Source organism: Phoxinus phoxinus (genome assembly GCF_949152265.1).
Source record: "Phoxinus phoxinus genome assembly, chromosome: 14".
NCBI classification, from domain to species: Eukaryota; Metazoa; Chordata; class Actinopteri; order Cypriniformes; family Leuciscidae; genus Phoxinus; species Phoxinus phoxinus.
This window is the reverse complement of record NC_136889.1, coordinates 4,246,113-4,267,493: the sequence shown is the minus strand read 5'-3', so window position 1 is coordinate 4,267,493 and position 21,381 is coordinate 4,246,113. Positions and strand designations below refer to the sequence as shown.

The following is a 21,381-nucleotide window of genomic DNA, read 5'->3' as shown; positions in this document are numbered from 1 at the left end:
ACAGGAATATTGTTCCAGGATCAACAAAATAGGTTGACTGAGGAACATGTCTTCCTTGGAAAAATCGATGACCCGCTTCTAAATTGTGAACAACCCAAAGTTAAGTTCTAATCAAATCCAGAACCCCCTGGCAACCACCTAGCAACTACCCAAATCACCTTAGCAAACCAGAACTCTCTAGCATCATGGCAGTGAGTTTAGCAAACACCTCTCACATTTTGTTCAATTCTAGTTTATACATGCCTTCTATTGAGACACAAACACTGATCGCTGCTTGATAAGCCCATTCTCATGCTCTAGCCCTCTCTTTTTGTTGAGGTATGTTTGCAGTTGCTGTGTACACAGGTCCCATGGTCTTTCACAGAGCTTTTGGCCCGAGTGAGAGGGTCCGTGATAAGGCAGGCATTAGCCAGCTGCGGGGCCCCGGGGAGCTCAAACATTACGCCACTGAGTAAACTCAACACGGGGCCTCTGGAGGCACTGCATTGTTGTTCAGTCCAAAGCCGAGCAGGGTTCATGTTTGCAGAAGAAAGAACGTAACTCATATGGCCCGGCTTATCGCAAGATCCGAGCGCTGCCCTGCCGTCTGTTCCTAAGAGCCACAGACGTAGGACGCAACTTTGTTTTTCAGATATTTACAGCAGCCCTAAAATAGTATTAGGACATTTAAGTCACACATAAATTGTATTCAAAAAGATCTGTTATCTGTGCTCAAATGCATTTGTAAGCTTTCTAGGGGGAAACAATTCACAAAAAAAAATTTGTGAGGATATCTTGCCCTATGGGACATAATTTATCCAGTGTCTGTTTTGGAAATGCATGCGCCCCCCACAGGAAAAGAGTAAAGCTTTTGGAAATGACACACAATACGAATGGCAAACAAATGCAGTGGAAAAAACAGTGTATGGCCTGTTATTAATGGCAAATCTGCTCTTTAGCACCCCCTAGTAAATATATTTATGAGCTGTGTGATGTGCACAGTGTTGGGCAAGCTACTTGGAAAATGTAGTGAGCTAAGCTAGCAGTTACTCTACATTAAATTCAGCTTCACTACACTGAAGCTCCTCCCTGGGAAAAGTAGCAAGCTAAGCTACAGTAATATGGCAAAAGTAGCTTTCTACTTCTAAGCTATTTTTTTTTTAATTCATTTTTTTAATTTTTAAACATAATGTCAGTCAAACAGATAGGCAGGCATACTTTATCAGTTCAATTGTTTATTCACAAACTGTTCAAAACCAATTAAAAATAATAATAATAATAATAACTATATAAAAGTATAACAAAACCAGGTGTTGAGAGTGTGTGCATCTTTCCATTAAGCAAATTTCTCACGGGTCAGCTCAAGGATTGAGATTGGTACGTGATGTCCACATCCGGAGCAGAATGTGGTGGTAATGCACCTAAAAGCTGATTGTAGGGCCCTATGATTTTTTTAAATAATTTTTTTCACATTCTAAATTATTTTTTTTTTTTTTTTTTTTCTGTATTATGTTTTTTTCCGTTTTAATATTTTTGGACTCCCATTTTAATGGTTAAATAAAATTTTAGTAATCAAAATGCATGTCTAATTAATTGAAACCATGAAACTTATACAATTTAACAATCATCTATTAAAATATTAAAATAAATAAGATTTAGGGCACTATGAATTTTTAAAAAAGAATTTACCAAATTTTCTTTTCTTTTTGTTTTTCTTTTCTTGATTCCATTTTAATGGTTTAATTTAATTGTAATAACCAATGATTTAAGCAAAACTTTCTTCAAAGGTTAAACCATGCTTTTATTTTGACGGGTTGCCGTGTAGACCTTTGAGTCTCTTCTCTGTGTTTGTTTATGATTTGTCGAGTTTTCTCAAATAAAGCTAAAATGCTGCTGAGGTGACTCTCAGAGCGGATAAAGTTCATGCATGAATGTCCTCATATAGGCTGAAAACATCGCGAGCGTCATGCATGCCTCAGTGAGTGTTTGAGTGTGTGATAAATGAAACCGTGCGTTCATTCTGGATCCCGTGATTCTGTCCGTGTTTTCCGCATCGCGGGAATGAAATATGGTCCTTGCCAACCGCCGTAAAAAACATGAAGAAGTCATCGTCACTTACTGATTCAGGATCAGTGATACTTAGCAGTTGTATTTCCGATATGAGCTTGAACTTTAGAAATGCTTGGGGAAATGTAGCTTGTGTGTAGTGCTGGACGCTACCGCACTACTTGATCAAAAAAAGAGCTTCGCTACTGAAAAGCTATTTGATCCAGAAAACAGCGACGCTACCACCACGCTACTGAGAAATGTAGTTAAACTAGTAGCGTCACTACTTGTAGCGACGCTACTGCCCAACACTGGATGTGCATTTGAGAAGTTATTATAATTTCTGTCAATATTTACTTGTGTTACTTTGTTGTTTTTTCGAAGGAAAAAAGTCTGAAGAGTCTTTATGGATTTTTTTTCTCATTTGGCATAGTGCATAAAATGCACCCATATGACTCATGTGCTATATTCAATTCAAATCTAATTTATTTGTAGTGCTTTTTATAAAACGTATAATTTACGTATAGAAAATGTATAATTGAAAATAATTATAATATATATGGTATATATATATATATATATATAACTTTTTATGTAATTTATTAATATTCACATTTATAATAATTATAATAATATAATAATAATACTATTTAAAACACATTTATGTAACAAAACCAAAAAATTATAATGATAAATGACCGAGGTGAAATATTTAAAACTCTTTGAAACACTATTTAGTGCTGCATAGTTGCTGCATGTTTGATAATATCGACTACAATATTCTTTTGAATAGACTCGAAAATTACATTGGCATTAGTGTAAATGCATTGGCATGGTTCAAATCATACTTATTCGACCTTTACCTATTTGTAGCAGTAAAAAGATGTGTCATATCGATCACAAGGTCAGTATGGAGTACCACAAGGCTCAGTACTAGGACCATTGCTTTTCACCCTGTACATGCTACCCTTGGGCGATATCATAAGGAAGAATGGCTTTAGTTTTCACTTTTACGCTGATGATATATAGCTCTATTTTTCTTTGCGCCCTGACGAAACATACCAATTAAAAAAAATAACGGAATACATATCTGATATATGATACATTCTGAAAAAAACAGAGATTCTAATTATTGGAAACCTCCACAGGTAATAACCTAGAATACATCCTGTTTTTGCAGAACTGCTTTATAGATTAAATTAACAAATGTAATAATTGATAATCTTTACAACAAAACTGAATCAACACTGAACTGCCTTCAGCTGAACAACAGCCGAAATGCATTACGTAAAGTTGCTTTAAAACAATATGTATTGTATAAAACGAATATGTAATGAATAAAGTTGACTATTATTATTATTTTTTAATTTTTAATTTTTAACTGGTTCTGGAACTGATGGACTTATTCATTTGGGTACAAACAAACCGATTTACTAAAATAAATCAGACTACTCAGAAATGATCCCAATACACGTTTGTGGCCTTTTTTGTAAAAAAAATAATTGGTGGAAAAAGCATACCTTTCCTCAACAAATCACATGGTTTGAGGGACATGTCCGGGATCAGTCACGTGCCAAAGTTTAAACCTTAGGGTTAGAGATGTAAACAATCCCCGAAACTCTTAAGTATGAGAAATAGTAACAGTGATGCTTGTCTTAGCAAGAGCCACTAATTAAAAACCTGTACAGAGATGTCTATTTATAGCCGTGCTGTGAATGGAAAAACACTTTAGGACCTGAATACAATGAATGAGAGGAGCTGTGGGCTTTTACACAGGGCCGGCAGAACTAAATGTTACAGTTTAATAGAGCCCCTCTGTGCCTGATGAGTTACAGTGGGAAGCGAGGACTGTAAACACACCTAAACAGCTGTCAGACGCTTCCGGTCCTTAACTGAGCCCTCGCTGGCAGGACAGCCTATTGTACACATGGCACCGTTGCCAAGGCGATGTCAGCAAGCTCTGGGACCTGTCACAATAGGTTGTGTTCCATCTCCACGGCAACTGAGAGCCAATCAAGAGTAATGGGGTGGCGGGACGCAGAGCGGATGGGCTTGCTCGCTCAGAGCCCTGCGTGGATAATTAAAACAGGAAAGAAGCCAGAAAAACAGAACAAGGGCATTTGTTGAAAGTGTTGGTTTCAGGGCACGTTTCCCGGTTTGTGATGCTTTGTGTTGTTGTGCAAATGGTGTGCATACAAATGTAAAGGTGTGTTTGACTCTCTTATAATGTAGATGTTGCCGTCCAGTAGAAGTAAAGCTCTTTATTAACACTCGCCAAGCGCCAAATGCAAGGAAAAAACAAGTTGACGAGTATGAAACAGTGTCACTCGCTAACTTATGAATTCTAAATATGCATGAACATGAACAAACATGAACGATGCTTGGGACAGTTGACGGGCCAAATATTCAAGTATAAGAAGAAGCGAAAAGGAGCTCATTTCATAACGAATACTAAACTGAGGTCTCTTCCACGTCTTCTTGCACTTGAGCGTTGACAAATTCACACAAAATTATGCCCAAAAATAGCGAGTATCCTCGTATGCATTGCTGGATATGTCTTAAGTGAGCGTAAACAGTTGAGAAAGTAAACGCATGTGTACAGTATCAGTATATAAGATATATGCATTCACTCTTAAAGTAATAGCAGCCTAATATTCCTGCTGATGTCTGTTTTTAATGTTAATCAAACAGCAAACAATAACAAAAAAAATCACTTACTGATCTTCACTAAATAACTTTTGTAACTTAATAAGGATTTTTACTAAGGATTTTTAATTTAGACTATGCAGTGGTATTTTACGTTTGCTTACTTTATTAAATTCCTGTACCTGAAAACTACAGTCAGACCTACCTGAAAAACCTGAGAAGCACAATTTATTTAATTTGTATATTTGTTATATTGTATTTATTTGCGCTTTTGCTTGTAATTTGATTATCTGTTCTTATTTTATTACTAACTGTTTACTTGTCTTTAATGTCTTAAATTTACATTAGTTAGGCTGGTACTTTTAGCTGTGGTATTAAAATTGGAATAGAGAATTGTGAATTTTCACTGGTATCTAAAATGTTGGTGTCATTACTGCCTGTTTTTGCTAAAGTAGATCCAGGCAGTCCAGACTTGACCGCATTACATGTCCATGTCACTTCGCCAAATATAGTTTCAATTATTTCGAAAGGTCCTTAAGCTGCGTTCACACCAAACGCGAATAGAGCGTCAAATTCACGTCTATCGCGTCTAGTTGGACGATAGGCCCTATGCACAGTTTCACTACTTCCTGAACTTAAGCAGGGACCTTTGTTTCCTGTCTGCCAGGATTGGCCAAACTGATTAATCCAGGTGTGTCTGACCAACAACAATAATCAGACACACCTGGATTAATCAGTTTGGCCAATCCTGGCAGACAGGAAACAAAGGTCCCTGCTTTTAAACTATCTAACACAAAACCATGAGACTTGAGTAATGACATTAAGCAGAACTAACAAAATATAGTGTGCTGCTTTTATAGAGCACACAGGATGTTGTTATAGGTAAAGTGTGTTGTTTTTTCAGTTAAAATACTCCCTTATCCCTTATCCCATATAAAAGTGTAAACAAATTTGTTTAAACAACCCACCATAACAGTGGCTCAATTAACAAAGTGAATTTAGTACAGAATGTGTTATGTCACCAAAATACTAATGCAAAAACATATTGTGAAATGTCTCCATGAATGGGTTCCAAAAATCTCCATTACAAGGTATGGATTTAATAAGCACAATGAATTATTGATTTAGTATCCAGTTGACATCAGTCTCATAAAACAGACCTGGTGTAAAATCTGTTTGACAAAACATTCCACTTTACAACTGCAGTACACGCAGCGGATCTTACGAAATACACGTTTAGATAAATCAGATATGTCAACATTACTTCTTTTGGATTTCAGAGGGGCATTGGAAAGAATTTCCATCTCAATAATATATTGATGTTATTTTTCATATTTAATTTAATCTCACAATCCTCCAATTCCATCATGAACCCCATAGGGTCTTGTGAAGATCAGCCAGCTGATTTCTGTAAATGCACTCTTATTAAGAAACCAGATAGTAATGATAACTCAGCATGGAGCTGTCAAAATATAAGTTCATCATGCATTGTGGGAGATATCTTCTGTTTAGTAAGAGACATGCTCGTGTATCTAATGTTCCTTACTCTGCTCTAACTCTCTCAAACTTTTATGGAGGCTGTCTATTTTTTTATTGGTTTTATATGTGGTTGAGATGTAAACATTACCAAAACGCGTGTTATTTGCATGCTTGTTGTCATGTGCTCTATAACTGCCATATAAGCCAATACGTTTGCTGCTATAGCATTCATGACAACAAATAGAGTAACATACACTACTTCAAAAGTTTGGGGTCAAGAATTTTAAGAGCATTTAAAGAGCATTAAATTGATCAAAAGTGACAGTAAAAACATTTAAATCATTTTAATACATTAATAATAACAAGAAATGTTTCTAAAATCAGCATATTAGAATGATTTCTAAAGGATCATGTGACACTAAAGACTGGAGTAATGATGCTGAAAATTCAGCTTTGATCAATTAAAATATAATTACAATAGAAAACAGTTATTTAAAATATGTAATATTTCAAAATTTTACTGTTTTTACTGTATTTTTTTATCAAAATAATCCAACCTTGGTGAGGCCATTCTTACCAAATCCTAAGTATTTTTTTCCCTGCATATTGTAAAAATAATATATACACACACACACACACACACACACACACACACACACACACACACACACACACACACACACACACACACACACACACACACACACACACACACACACACACACACACACACACACACACACACACACACACACACACACACACACACACACACACACACACACACACACAGTAATACACTGAAAACTTGTGCAGTGGAATTTCTCACAGACATACATTTTTCACTTTGCCTGTTTTTTTCCTGTTTCTTTTTGGCACACCTGGTCTGATGTTTACAGGAGAGATGCATTAGTGTTTGGTTGCCCAGGGTGAGCGGCGTCCCAGAATGAGTTGAGAGCGTAGGGTTGGGTTAAGTGTGGCTCCGGGCCAGCGTTCAGGAGATTGACAGACCTGTAATCCTCCTGTAAGCCCTCCTGAAGCACCACCAGGTGTGTGAGCACCAGGGAGGAACCTGGGATTGAGGGATAAAGACAAAATAATGAAGCACAACACTTTTCATTTAAATATTTTTGTTTCATATTATGTCAGTAAATAAAAAACTGGAAAATGCGTTCATTTTCAGAGAAATACAATATTGTGGATAAGGGTCACTAAACCCAAATTAGTAGCCCTTTGCTCTAAAAAAAATGTTGGTTTAAGAATTGCCATTTCTTGACACAGTGTTTTTCCCTCAATTAATTTAGCAATTGAACCTCTTGATCTAGAAATCTGCAAATGAGCTTCACTAAATGGCCAAATGTGCTCCTTTTTAAGGGGTGGTAAAGTATGATTTGACTTTTCTAACTTTAGTTAGTGTGTAATGTTGCTGTTTGATCATAAACAACATCTGCAAAGTTACAACGCTCAAAGTTCAAAGCAAAGGAAGATATTTGCTTTTAAAGAAAAGGACTACAACAAACGGCTGGTAGGAACTACACGACATTCCTCCGGGTTAGTGACATCACCAACCCTAAAATGTACATAAGCCCCGCCCCCGGGAACACACTCCATGTTGAGAAGAGGAAGAGTTGTTGTAGTCGAGCACATTTGTGAGTCAGCTCAAACTTTACCATCCATCTTTTCACATGCAATAGAAAGTCACTCTGTGCATCTCACAACAGTTCCTATACGAGCGATTTATAGATTATCATGACAGAATATGCTAATTGAAGATAGTTAACTCCACATCAGCGACATAAATTCATCAACTAACCATTCAGAGACGTCCTGTTGCTTCTACATGTTGTTACTTCTTCTCGAGTCTCTCCATCTTTGTCTGACTCCGTTTTAACATTAAAGCAGCACTCAGTAAGATCGGGATTTCTTTGTTGTATCCTCGCGTTTTGCTCGGAGGTTTCTCTCTAGAGCTCCCCCCGCAGCTTCGGAATAGATATTTGACAACAACTGTTAAAAACTCGCTGGCTATTCTCAGACACTAGAGGCTTAGTAGATCAACGACATCAAAGCAGATGGGAAACTCTTTGCAACGTCGTCTTCATTCGGGTTCCAACAGCGTGAGGGAGCGCAATAATGACAGCATTATAGCAGATTTCTTTTTGCAGTAAAGCAATTCTTTACCTCGCGAGACTTGGGATCACACGATACTTCCAGACGAAGAGGCCGGCGGGCCGCCGGCCCAAAGTTGCAAACGCTGTTTTTCCGCTCACGGGCACCAGGTGGGTGCGAAACCACCACCATTCAACCCAAAATAAGTAATATAACCATTCCAGTGACTCCGAAGTTGATCAGTTAAGGTAAAAAAGTTACTTAGTTCACCTTTAAAGACAGAACAGTTTCTGTCATTTTAGTGTGTGTGTGTGAGGTAATCGCAGCTGCTAACACACACACACACACACACAAGCTCTTGAAACCCGCCCTCTGCAGCAGCTCATTTGCATTTAAAGGGCCAGGCACAAAACTGTGTGTTTTTGCAAATCCTCAAAAAGTGACAATTTTAAAATGCTATATAAAAATATCCGTGATGTATTTTGTGCTAAAACTTCATACACACACTCTGGGGACATCAGAGATTTTTTTTACATCTTGTGAAAATGGCATTTTCCCAGCCCTTTAAAACAGACACTTAAAAAGACAGAAGGATAGATGTGTGCTGGGGATAGGCAGGGGAGTGAAATTATATTTATATGTTCTTGCTGCATGTGTGTCATTTCAGCCCGTTCTCATGAAAGTGCGTATCTATACCACAAATGTTATTTCTCGGGCCATTTTATTCACCAAAAATATTTTTTTGCGTGCATATGATACGCAGTTTTCGCGTGCATATGCTACGCACTTTATGGCGTGTAATACACACGCACTCCCCACCCTTATACCCAAGAGTTTTCAGTGCATAGCATATGCAAGCAAAAAACATTTTTGCCATATAAATGGCACGAGAAATAACATTCGTGGTATAGATACGCTCTTTTATGAGAACGTGTTGGTCATTTTCTTTTCTAAAAGTCAAACCTAAAAGACATTTTAAAGGAGTTAAATTCACCCAAAAAGTTAAATATATAATGAGATTATATGTTATAGTTATCGTCTTTGGTGTGAAAAGGCCTTTATTCTGTCGTGGGTTATCTTCGCATGATGCAGCAAAAAGTGTCACTCTTTGCTTGCATGTAGACAGGCCTGAATACCAAACATTCTTGGCACATTTGAAGACTTTTAGAAATAAGTTTGACGACAGCAGCGGAATTGGCTGTCCGGTCAAATTAGTCGTGTGAAATGACACCACTTTGCCCTCATTTGAACTGACGAAAGCTCGCCAGAAAATACTTTGACAGCAGAAATTCATCTTGAAATGTGAGGATGCACATCACGAGTCGGAAACCGCCAAAACGTCCTGGAGCCAACAGGCCTGACCCTGAGGGGGCATTTTGTTCGTAGTGCTGCGAGCGAATATGACAGAATATATTTTGACATAATCTTGACTGCTCGGAGATGTTCCCCACAAGGCTTGGATGCGGTCCCTCACACATAATCACATGGCCGTGTCATGCGTCTGATGCATGGCTCTCTTTACCGGGCCCTGACAGCCGTAATGGCGTCTCTGCATCACTTAATCAAAGTCCTGACAGGAGATGTTAACAAACTTTTCTGGATTTATCACTTCACAGCAGATTCGAAAGCATTGTCCAGCGAGGCCAAACGTTACTAAGAGGCTCTGTTATTTCATTAGAGAGTTAGATGGTAAATGTCATTTGTAATACATTGCAGTAATATGAGTTACTCAACGGTCAATCCCTCTTTAGAAGTACATTTAATTTAACGGCTTGCGGCACACACTGTGATATTGTCTTACAAAAATGTACTTTTAGCACTTTAATTTCCCCCTCAGGTATATTTATAATGTTAGCTGCTTGATTTGTATATGTAGGCTTCATTTCTGAAATCCATTACTTGGACACAGTCCCCTCCGATAACAGACCTCTCTAAATTGCTAACTTTTAGGCTACCCTATAATCTAAATTTTATTGGCATTGGTCATTAAAAAAACACTAGTTATAAAGATTATGTTTTTCCCCAGTGCTGTAAGTGTGTCTGGTTTGATATGGCAGTTCGTCGCCAGAAAGCAAGGCACTCTGTGTCTTAAACAGTCTTTTTGAGAATATCCGAGTGCACATTATTGTCCCTGTTATTCAGCAGAAGAAAATATACAATACGTCCATGACATGGACCACGCAAGCATGAAGCAGTCAATCCATCCTCTGATTTACAGTAAATATTTATACATCTTTATGCACTCAGCAAAACCATTGAAGCAGTCTCAGCAAACGTACAATGAAGACTGTTTGTGTATTTATGAGCGCCATTTGGTCGTTTTCTGCACTTCTGCATTTTTGGATGTAAACAGAAGTTTGTGTGAGTGTTCCTGAGGGTTTTGCTGGGTTGATGTACGGAACTAAACAAACCTAGAGCCTTAAATATTCAGCTTACAACTTTGTTTGTCATTCTGGCTACGTGGACGCATCCCGTGATTCTTTACAGCAGTGATAAATAAAGTTAAACTCGAAAAATTAGAACTTCGTGCAAATGTTAATTTATAACTTAAAAGGTGACACTAATATATTATATAGACTCATTACATGTAAAGTGAGATATTTCAAGCCTTTATATGTTATAATTTTGATGATTATGGCTTACAGCTTATGAAAACCCCAAATTCCAAATTAGAATATTGTGGAAAGGTATTCAGCTGTAAGCCATAATCACAAATAAAGGCTTGAAATATCTCACTTAGCATGTAATGAGTTTATATAATATATTAGTTTCACCTTTTAAGTTGAATTACTGAAATAAATGGACTTTTGCACGAGTTTCACCTGTAATACATATACTGCACATCAGCTGCCTAATTCTGCTCAGATTTCAAATGCTGCTCCTCAAATGCCAAAAGTTATTTAGTCAATTGAACAAAAAAGTTAAAAAAAAAAATCTTGTCCTATAAGACAAGAACGGGTATGGTTTAAAATTCAAAGGTTTTGATCCACTTCAAATGTTGACTACTGTGCATAACTTAATCGTATTGTAGACGCATGCATTTTCTGTAAAGCTGCTTTGACACGATATGTATTGTGAAAAGCGCTATACAAATAAATGTGAATTGAATTGAATTCGATGTGAGTAATGATGCTGAAAATTCAGTTTTGCATCCGTTATAAATAGTCAAATAAAAAACAGGTCTTTTAAATTGTAATAATATTTCACAATATTACTATTTTTACAGTATTTTTTGATGAAATTAATGTAGCTTTGATGAGCAGAAGAGACTGGTAGTATAAACTTGACAAGAAGTTTCCACTTGTACAGTGAAATCGGTTTCTTCTTGCTGTCACAACACGCATCTGCTTGCCAAGGAGATCAGCGGCTGTATTTCTGTTATTTAGCATAACTGTTATTAACAGAACCTGAAGAATATTGCCTAAATCCTGCTGTTTTCTCTTCCAAACCCCCTCAACCCGCTTCTGGGAACAATGGAACATTGTAGCTTAAGATTGAAGCCTTGTGTTGGTTCTTGTCTTTTCTTCACCCTTTTGACTCACTGTTTTCTCCAGCCCCGGCTCATATTTTCTTTGCGTGCTGTTTTATTTGTATGAAATCTGTAGCAGGCAGGCTTCTGGGAGGCCGGGTAATTCAGCGAGCGCGAGTGTGTATGCATATGTGTGTGACCTGCGGGCTACCCCTACACAGTAGGCTCTTTGTGTGCGGCGCAGGTTTATAACACCTCCACACACACCCTCGCCCGCCTCCCGCTCTTTTTACAGTATCTCCTTTCTGTCGGGCTGCAGCACACGGCCCAACATCACCCTTAACACACACATCTTAATGCTGCCAGCTCTTTATGGTGCATTGAGTCCAGTCAGATTTTCCACTGAGATGAAAATGCCTTTGATGCATGTAAGCCAGCGCTCCTCAGACAAACCGATAATTGGCATGTTTTGTTACTGATTAATTCTTCTTTTCTGTCCTTTATGGTGTGTTAAGAATGTCTAAGTAAGCGATGAGTGTGAGGTCAGATATGAATAGGTCTATAGCTATATTTTTCCTCCCTCCAAGATTTTCTGTATCTAATCAGCAACACAGTCTTTGCCAAATACAGTGACTGGTATCAGGTTTGTTTTTCCCACCGCGCTGGAAGTTTGCCTTTCTGCCCTGTTTCTTTAGCTTGTCTTTTTCAACTTCCTGCTGACCTTTGACACCTTCTTCAACTTGAACTATAAGACCTCATTACCCAATTACAGGGATATCTTGTGCTGTACACCACCACTTTGGCCCTCTTTACACCTGACATTAAGATGCGTTTTGGTGGATTGGATCACAAGTAGACAAGGGAGACGCATTCCTGTTACACCTGGTTTCTTAATCCGTCTCTTTTGTCCACTTTCAATCATTTCTGTCCTGATTTCTTTCAAGGGTAGAGTCTATGGGCAGATAAATGTATGGGTTTTTCAGATCTAATGGACAAAATAAGCTCACGCAATTTACATATAAACGTGCCCGGAGACAACAGAAAAACATACGGAGAGCTTCTGCTCTGACAGCCGCAAGACCAGCCGAACAGTCGAGTGTGTGTTAGAAATCAGGAATGGTGAGAGAACATTGTGTTTGGTACGTTTTTGTCTTACAACCAAACTTGGGTCTTCAGCCGACAGTTTAAGGCCCCGTTTACACGATGGGAAAACGCAGATATTTCTCTGCGTTTTGGCCTGTCATTTACACGAAAACGCCGTTTTTATCCCAGAAAACGATTATTTCTAAAAACTCCAGCCAAAGTGGAGATTTCTGAAAACGCCGGTTATATGTTATCGTGTCAACTGGGAGAAACGGGGTTTTAGGTTCTCTCTTGTCGATTCTGAGGATTCTGATTGGCTTGCATGGCTTTATCCTTCTACCTACACTGCCGCCCATAGGTTTGGCATAGCTATGATGGCGCTCGACGGCGTATTTATGCGGGTTGTGTGCACGATGTTATTATTGAAAACGGAGGGGGGGAAATATTCGTTTCTCTAAATACCCGGCTATGTGTAAATGTGGCCTAAATCCCGTCTGTCTAGCGTGCATCCCATAATGTTTACACATTAGGTCAGTAGACGGAGAGTCTGCGTCTTTTGTTCGATTACATGAGTGTTTACACTACGAAATCAATCCAGTCAAATGTGTTTTCGGCTACCGTGACGTGACGTGACGTGACGTGACGTGACTTAGGAACCATGAAACAAGAGGGCTATATATACACACACAAGACTAATGAGCAGACAAGGGACACCTGTGCACAACCCAAGACAATGAACCAATCAGAGACATGACACATGACCAGAATAAACCAATGAGAACATGACACAAGACTAGAGAAGTACCAGACATGGCAAGATGACATGGAACGTGACTAAGTATCAAAATAACAGACATGAACCAAAAACCCATAACAGACGTGACAATTGCATGCTAATACGTGCAGAAAAACTGCTTTGTTAATGCTTCTTGTCTCATCAATCACATTTAGTTACCAATTACATGATTCATGTAAATTATTATCGCATTTTTTTTTTATTCAAATGATGAAATTTCACAAAAAGTTGAGTAGTTTGCATTACTGGATATTGCTGTCAGTTGTTTAACATAATTTGAATATCATCAAAACAGTTTTCAAATATTAATATTTGGCAATTTGCATCTTACCTCAAAAGCGCGTTGCATTGAAATTAATTTAAAGTAAAGTCCCGTCTTCTTTGAGTAATTGGCCATCGCAATCAATTTGACATTGGCAATTTGACGCTGTAAGACCACTGAGGCACACTAGCCTACATTATAGCTTTTAAAACGTTGTGTCATCATAAAAACAAGCAGAGCAGAATCAGGAATATCAAATATTGGGCCATATCTGATTATTGGTGAAGACTTTTCTCCTCAGTCTATGGTGGTTTCAGCCCTGTGCTACAGTAACTGCTTGGCAAATGTATGCTTTTTACATTGTTGTCATCCTGAATCCAAATATTTACTCACACAAACGTGTTTTTATTCTTCCGTCTCCACCAGCCATTGTTTCTACACAAACTTTGAGATTCATCATGCTCTCATGCAATAGCTTCAGAGAAAGCTGGAGACGCCTCTCAGTCCAGCTCCACACTTTATTCCCCCCGAGGAAAAGCCGTGAAGTCCTCTCTTTCCACACAAACCACATCTTCCCTGGATGAGTAAAAGCACACAGTGAACAAGATGATCCATCAGTTAGAAAACAGAGACGGTCAGTCTGGTGGATATTGCCAAGCTACTTGTGGTTTTGCCTCCAGCACAAGAGAAACAGAATCTCCTGTCCAGGCACCCACAAATAACAGCATAATCAACGTGTACAAACCATTTGTGATGATAAACGAACCACAGCTCGAAAAGAGTAAAATACTGCAGATAAACTTGTGCTGTGCGAAAGAAAAAAAAAAACAAGTAAAATATCACGTTTGTGGTTTAGACCCTATGTCAAATGCTTGCTTAGGTCCACTTTCACTGACTCCACTGTAATGTCTGTGTATACAAACACGACCGGATCCCCTTCAAGGCCACAGAACAGAACCACAGATCATTGCTGTACCGCTGTCGCTCATTATGAACCCAAAACTTCAGACTTCACCACCTCCGGCCCCTCTGTTTATTTCTTCAAGTTTCCACAGAACCGTCATACCACGTTAGCATGCAACGTTTTCAATTTTGAACCTTATGAAGTTTGAGGCAGGACTTTGTAAGGATACCGGAGGAATGTAAAGCAAGGGGGGGCGTAAAGAAAGAGAAAAGAAGATTTATAGTGCTCTCCCTTAAAGTCAATATGAGTTTCGGGTTTCATCAGCAGGGCTGCCCAGATTTATGTTTAATAAGTTTCAGGTGGTGAGGACGGGGGGAGTTTTGACTAGTTTAGCCCAGCGCTGTCAGAACCCACAGCAATGCTTCAATTTGCACGGCAGCGGCGCGTCTGGAACAACAGAGCTACCTTTGTCCTGCATGAGGCTGTCGAGCACACGAATCACAAACACACTCACACACGTGAGCTCAACCTCGGCTGACAGCAGAAACATGGAGGGACACATCAATAGCCTATAATCAAATACAGCAAGAAGTCTGAAGTAAACTGAGCACTTAGACAAGAGATTGACAAGGGCCTATTAAAGTGAATTTCTCAAAGACGAAGAACACGTTTGGTCATATTTCATTACAAAATCAAAAGGGAAAAGTTTTTGCATTGCGACTTTCATAAAATTAAATAACCACATTCCCAGATGCCAACTGCCTACTATCCTAGCCTACTAAAATCATCAATGAATGTATATATATATACACACACACAGGCTGCACACACACACGCGCACACACACACACACACACACACACACACACACACACACACACACACACACACACACACACACACACACACACACACACACACACACACACACACACACACACACACACACACACACACACACACACACACACACACACACACACACACACACACACACACACACACACACACACACACACACACACACACACACACACACACACACAGACACACACACAGACACACACACACACACATCCTATAAATATGCTCACTCATTCTTTTGTCTCAACTTTCTCTGTCTCTCTCTGTTGTTGTTTAACTTTCACCTTCTTTTGTCATGCTTTTGTGTCTGTCCACACCCTGTGACAGACAGGCCTGCCCCGGCTCAGGTAGTGCGAGAACAATAACCCCTCTGTGTGCAGGAGCGGCGGGCGGGACCCCCTCAGGCCGAGGGAGGAGAGACAGAGGTGGGCCGGGGCAGGACAGAACGTGTCGGAGGAGTGTACACTAAACATATGGGGGAAAATATCGTCCTGCTACTTCCTGTTAAACTTCACAGCTAATCACTGCTGGAGGAGCTACTCTGTTTACCATCTACACGTACCACTTTATTCTGCTAACAAAAAGTAGTAGTTACAAAAAGTCAACATAATCTTTAAGAAAGAAAAAAAAATATATATATATATTATATATATAGCCTATATAGTATATATTTATATAAATTAAAACAGTACTGGGTTGTAATAACTAATCTAGACGGACAGACAGACAGACAGACAAAGACAGAAAGACAGAAAGACAGACAGACAGACAGACAGACAGACAGAGAGAGACAGACAGACAGACAGACAGACAGACAGACAGACAGAGACAGACAGACAGACAGGCAGACAGAGATAGAGACAGACAGACAGACAGACTGACAGACAGAGAGAGAGAAACAGACAGACAGACAGACAGACAGACAGACAGACAGAGAGACAGACAGACAGAGAGAGAGAAACAGACAGACAGACAGACAGACAGAGAGACAGACAGACAGACAGAGATAGAGACAGACAGACAGACAGACAGACAGAAACAGACAGACAGACTGACAGACAGAGAGAGAGAAACAGACAGACAGACAGACAGACAGACAGACAGAGAGACAGACAGAGAGACAGACAGACAGACAGACAGACAGACAGAGAGAGAGAAACAGACAGATAGACAGACAGACAGAGAGACAGACAGACAGACAGACAGAGAGACAGACAGACAGACAGACAGACAGACAGACAGACAGACAGACAGACAGACAGACAGACAGACAGACAGACAGACAGACAGACAGATAAAAACTATTTTTAAGTAAATAAAAGGAGACCAAACATAAAGATACAGGCAACAGGATCTTCCTGACTAAAACGGTCTTGACAGTCTGTTCTGGAATGATGCTGCGTGGAAACATAAACACATGAATATGAACATATGAAACTCAATAAGCATCAGTGTTTCTCCCCTGCAGGCATTTCCTTTCTCTCCATTGTCTCTGTGCAGCCATTCCCACTGCAGAGCTGCAGTTTAAGAGATCGCTATTATTACTGTTCATACTTTTGTTAGTGATTCTAGTGAAGTATTAAACTACAGTCACGGATGATACATCAAACTGACTTGGGCCAGTAAGGAACCACATTGCAACACACTAGCATCATGTAGTAGGTTTTGCACAGGAAAAATGTCACTCAGATTTTCTGAAGAAAATGTCAAAAACAAATGTCTCTTCTCGTCTTTTCCACTGTGCTCCTTGCTTACAAGTTCAGGTTGTTCTAGAAGCCGCAGTCAGCTCTGCGGGCACTGAGATCATTTGGACAAAACGTTCGGTACGAGTCATTATGAGATTTAAGGCTGAATGGGGCAAAATTATGAGGTATTGCAAAAACAAAAGTGATTTTTTTTTTTCCTTTAGGACTTTAAAGTCTCACATTCACATCTCACAAGTCTTACAGTTTTTGAAGACCATGTCCTGCCTGGTAAAATGTTTCTGGCAAAAAAAAACTGGTGAAATTCTGAAGATCCTCGAGGATACGGTAACATGCTCTAACCGCGCTTCTGCAGAAGATCAAACACAATGTGAAATGAGACATAATAGCTAGAAATGAAAAAGACAGTTTTTTTATAGATATAATGGAGCATAATGTTCTTCTGCAAGTCATTATCCGAAACTTCAGAGGACCAGAAATGAAAGAATGTGAAATCTACACATGCAGCTCTTCCAGATATTTTCTCTTCTTAAGAAAGCATGCAATGTTTTCTTTACCATAATGAAGTACAGAAACATGGTGCTAATGTTTATTAAAGCACTTTAACACATTGATTGGTTTGCAGCAATATGAATCATTGCAGGCTCAGTGAAAATTGTAAAGGCACTGTGATTAAATATGATATAAACATGATGGAAATGGTTACAGGACCAAAGATATATACCAAAATCGGTTACACTTTATTTCAATGGTCCACTTTACACATTCTACAAACTATAAGTAACTTTGCAACTACATGTCAATTAACTCGCATTAGTGTATTACTGTTAGATTAGGGTTTGGGTTTGTAGAATAAGTTTACATGTAGTTGCAAAGTTACTTATAGTCAGTAGAAAATCTGTTGGGGAGCACCAACATAAAGTGTTAGCAGATATTAATTAAGCAGACAGTCAATTAATATTCTAATGAGAGTTATTTGCAAAGTTACTTATAGTTATGTCTAAAGTGGACCATCAAAATAAAGTGTTACTCTAAAGTCTTGTTCATAAAAACAGTCAACGGGTGCATTATGTCTATTATTCTTGCAGTTGCAAAGGAGTATATAAGACTGCCATGTGCAACTTTCACATGAACAAAGGCAGAAACATACTGGAACATGCTCATACATTGTGAGATACGTACCTCCATCAATGTCAGTCACGACACAAAACAATCATTTCAAAACCTACTTAAATTACTATTGTATGTCTTTTCAGTGCCATTTTGAAGAGAAATTGGATGTTTTTTTGTCTCTGTGAATGCTGCAGGATGTGATACTGTTTCCGTGAGGCTTGTTGATTTGTTTTGTGATGCGTGTAAAATCATACGTTTCTTTCAGTGAGCGCACGCTTCGGCCCCCCACCTCACCGCGCGACACAAAAGAGCATTTCTCCCAGGGGGTTCTCAGGTGGATCGCGTTCCTCAGGTGAGCCTGGCCTAATTTCAAGCAGTGAAAAACACACAATCTGCCTCACGAAACGCCACTTCCCATAATTCAATCCTGCAATTATAGATACTTCTTATTTTCTGCCTAAAGACTGAGCTTCATTCAATCAGATGCTTGCGAGATGGACACTGATTTGTTTTAGAACCGTGGCCTTAGAATTGAACAAAAAGTTGCAGAAATTTCTGCAATAATTGAACTTCCAATATTTACAATATTCCACAAAGTTGGTTAAAACTCTGTACTGGACTCTAAATATTGTAGATAAAGGTATAGCCTTCCACAAATTTACAGGCTTTTTACAGGAAGAAGAGTCAGTGTTGTTCCACTCAATGTTAATGGCTTCGAAAAGTTCATGAAAAATGTCTCCCAGTTCATTTGAGTTTAATATGAAACCAAATATTTGCTATAGGGTTTAAATCTGGACTCCGACTGGGCCAAACCGTGAGTCTGATGGACTTGTTCTCAAGCCACTTCTTGGTTGTCTTTACAGTTTGGGCAGGAACATTGTCTTGTTGATCATTCCTCATAAGATACTGTAACAACTTTTCATTAAAGCAAACCATTCTGCAATATTCTCCTCTACTTCGAAGCATTACATTACTTTTCACAGTGAATCTAAAAGCTAAAAAGGCTCCACACACAATGACAAATCTTCCTCTATGCTTCACTGTGGTAGAGATGCATTTATTATTATATTTTTTAGCAGATTTTCAAAAACACCGCTCTGGAGAATCACATGCAACTCATGATTCATTGCGCTTCATCACTCCACACACAACTTTTCCTATTCTGCCAAAAACTTCATTTTGTCTTTGACATTTTTCTGAGACAACAATGGCTTTTTAAGGAGTCCATTTGCTGATTTCCTGATAGATAATCTGCGTTCAAGACAAAACTGTAGAATTTAGTGAATTGTTCTAAATAAGAAGGTGTTCTAAACGGAGTGCAGATTCCGTGCGTGCCGGTCGTAATTAAGAGACACAAATATGGCACACACAGTGATATGATCTCAGGACTGACATACTATTGCTTTCCAAACAATAGCAGAGAAGGTTCTCACCCCGCGAGTCAAGCAGGGACTCCCTCTCGCTCGCTCATCCACACACACTAGTAAAACACACCGCCAGACAGCAAGGCCAGATTGGAACCTGAACTCAGTATTGCAACCTAGCACCTGTAAAACTCATCCCATATCTGGTTTCCGCTTTCACACAGTGAATGGTGTCACAGATTGCTCTAAACCAGGTGAACAGTTACACCTGCAATCAAAATCCAGGTATCGCTGTCTAATCACGGTGAAACCCCTGCCACGTCTTCACAAGCCTTTTCAGAGATCAGAACGTCACAGTACGCATTGGCCCATATTCACACACTGTATTAACATCCATCTCAGGTATCTGATCACAAGAGGTCATAACCATTTTCAAGATTACTAGTCTCAAATGCAACTTGCAATTTAATGACTCTATACTGTACATACATGCATACATTGGCAGATGCATTTATCCAAATTGACTTTTAAAGGGACACTATGCAGTTTTGGCAATATCTTCGCTGTATTTTTTGGCCCTCCGCCCCAAAGGGTGTTTTTTCCGCTCATAGGCACCAGGGGGAAAAAATTAAGCTAAAAAAAACGGCATAGTTCCCCTTTAAGTTAAAAAAAATGTTCAATGAATACACTCCCTGGGAATCGAACCATGACCTTGCCATTGCTAGTGCCATGCTCTTTGAGCATCACTCACTGCATTAGTGTCATTGCATGTTGATGTTACACATGCCAAATATGTTGCATGCATGAAAATGTAATGTTGATTTAGCTTCTTTTTTTTTTGGCTGACCTTATTGCATATGTATTTGTAGGACTGCTACATTTATGGGAAAATAGTATTTAAATGAACCATGATATGTGATTTACTAAGGTTTGCGGTAATCAGTTTACCAATTTTGCACTTGACATGACCTTGGAATTGTGCATTGTTCGTAGATCTAACACCCACAGAACTTCCCACTCCCATCTGTGCTTTTATTAGATTGCAGCTACACGCTAATTTGCTGTTTAGTAAATCTGGTCCATAATGTACAAAAAAAAAAAAAAAAAAATCATTGCAAATGGATCTCATGAGAATGATGTTCAAACAGGGTCATTTTTCTATGACTCCACACTCGGATAATCATCTCTCTCCATGATAACTCAATGATTCCACATTTCACACCATTGACATAAACACATCAGGAGTTCTGAGATTTACCAGGACATATAAGAGGCCAGTCCAGTTATCCAACCTTCTTCCGTTCCCAGTGAGATATGGAGACAAGGTTCTCTTCCCGACAAAAGCCAGCAAAACTTGTGATTTTGTGAGCCATTTATTGCCTCGATTATATAAACAATAATCAGCTTGTAATTGTGCAGAGTTACGAATCTAACATTGTCAGGTTGAAAGTTTGTCCAACAGCTTTAAACTCAACAAACAGGGCAAAAAAAATATCATGTTTAAATATCATACATATCAATATCAATAGCATGTTTCAATGGAGAAATTGCTTTTTAAATCAAACTG

General features: G+C 38.8%; 1 protein-coding gene across 4 annotated transcripts in view; it reads right to left on the bottom strand.

Moving 5' to 3' along the window:
• Positions 1 to 21,381, bottom strand: part of LOC307009934 (E3 ubiquitin/ISG15 ligase TRIM25-like) — an 82,520-nt gene that overhangs the window by 35,816 nt on the left and 25,323 nt on the right. For 2 of the 4 annotated variants that reach the window (XM_079634170.1, XM_079634171.1), the window contains exon 2: positions 6,988 to 7,222. The gene's annotated coding sequence lies outside the window, so the exon portion shown is untranslated. The remainder of the gene's footprint in view (positions 1 to 6,987; positions 7,223 to 21,381) is intronic. The other 2 variants (XM_079634166.1, XM_079634164.1) reach the window with 1 other exon arrangement.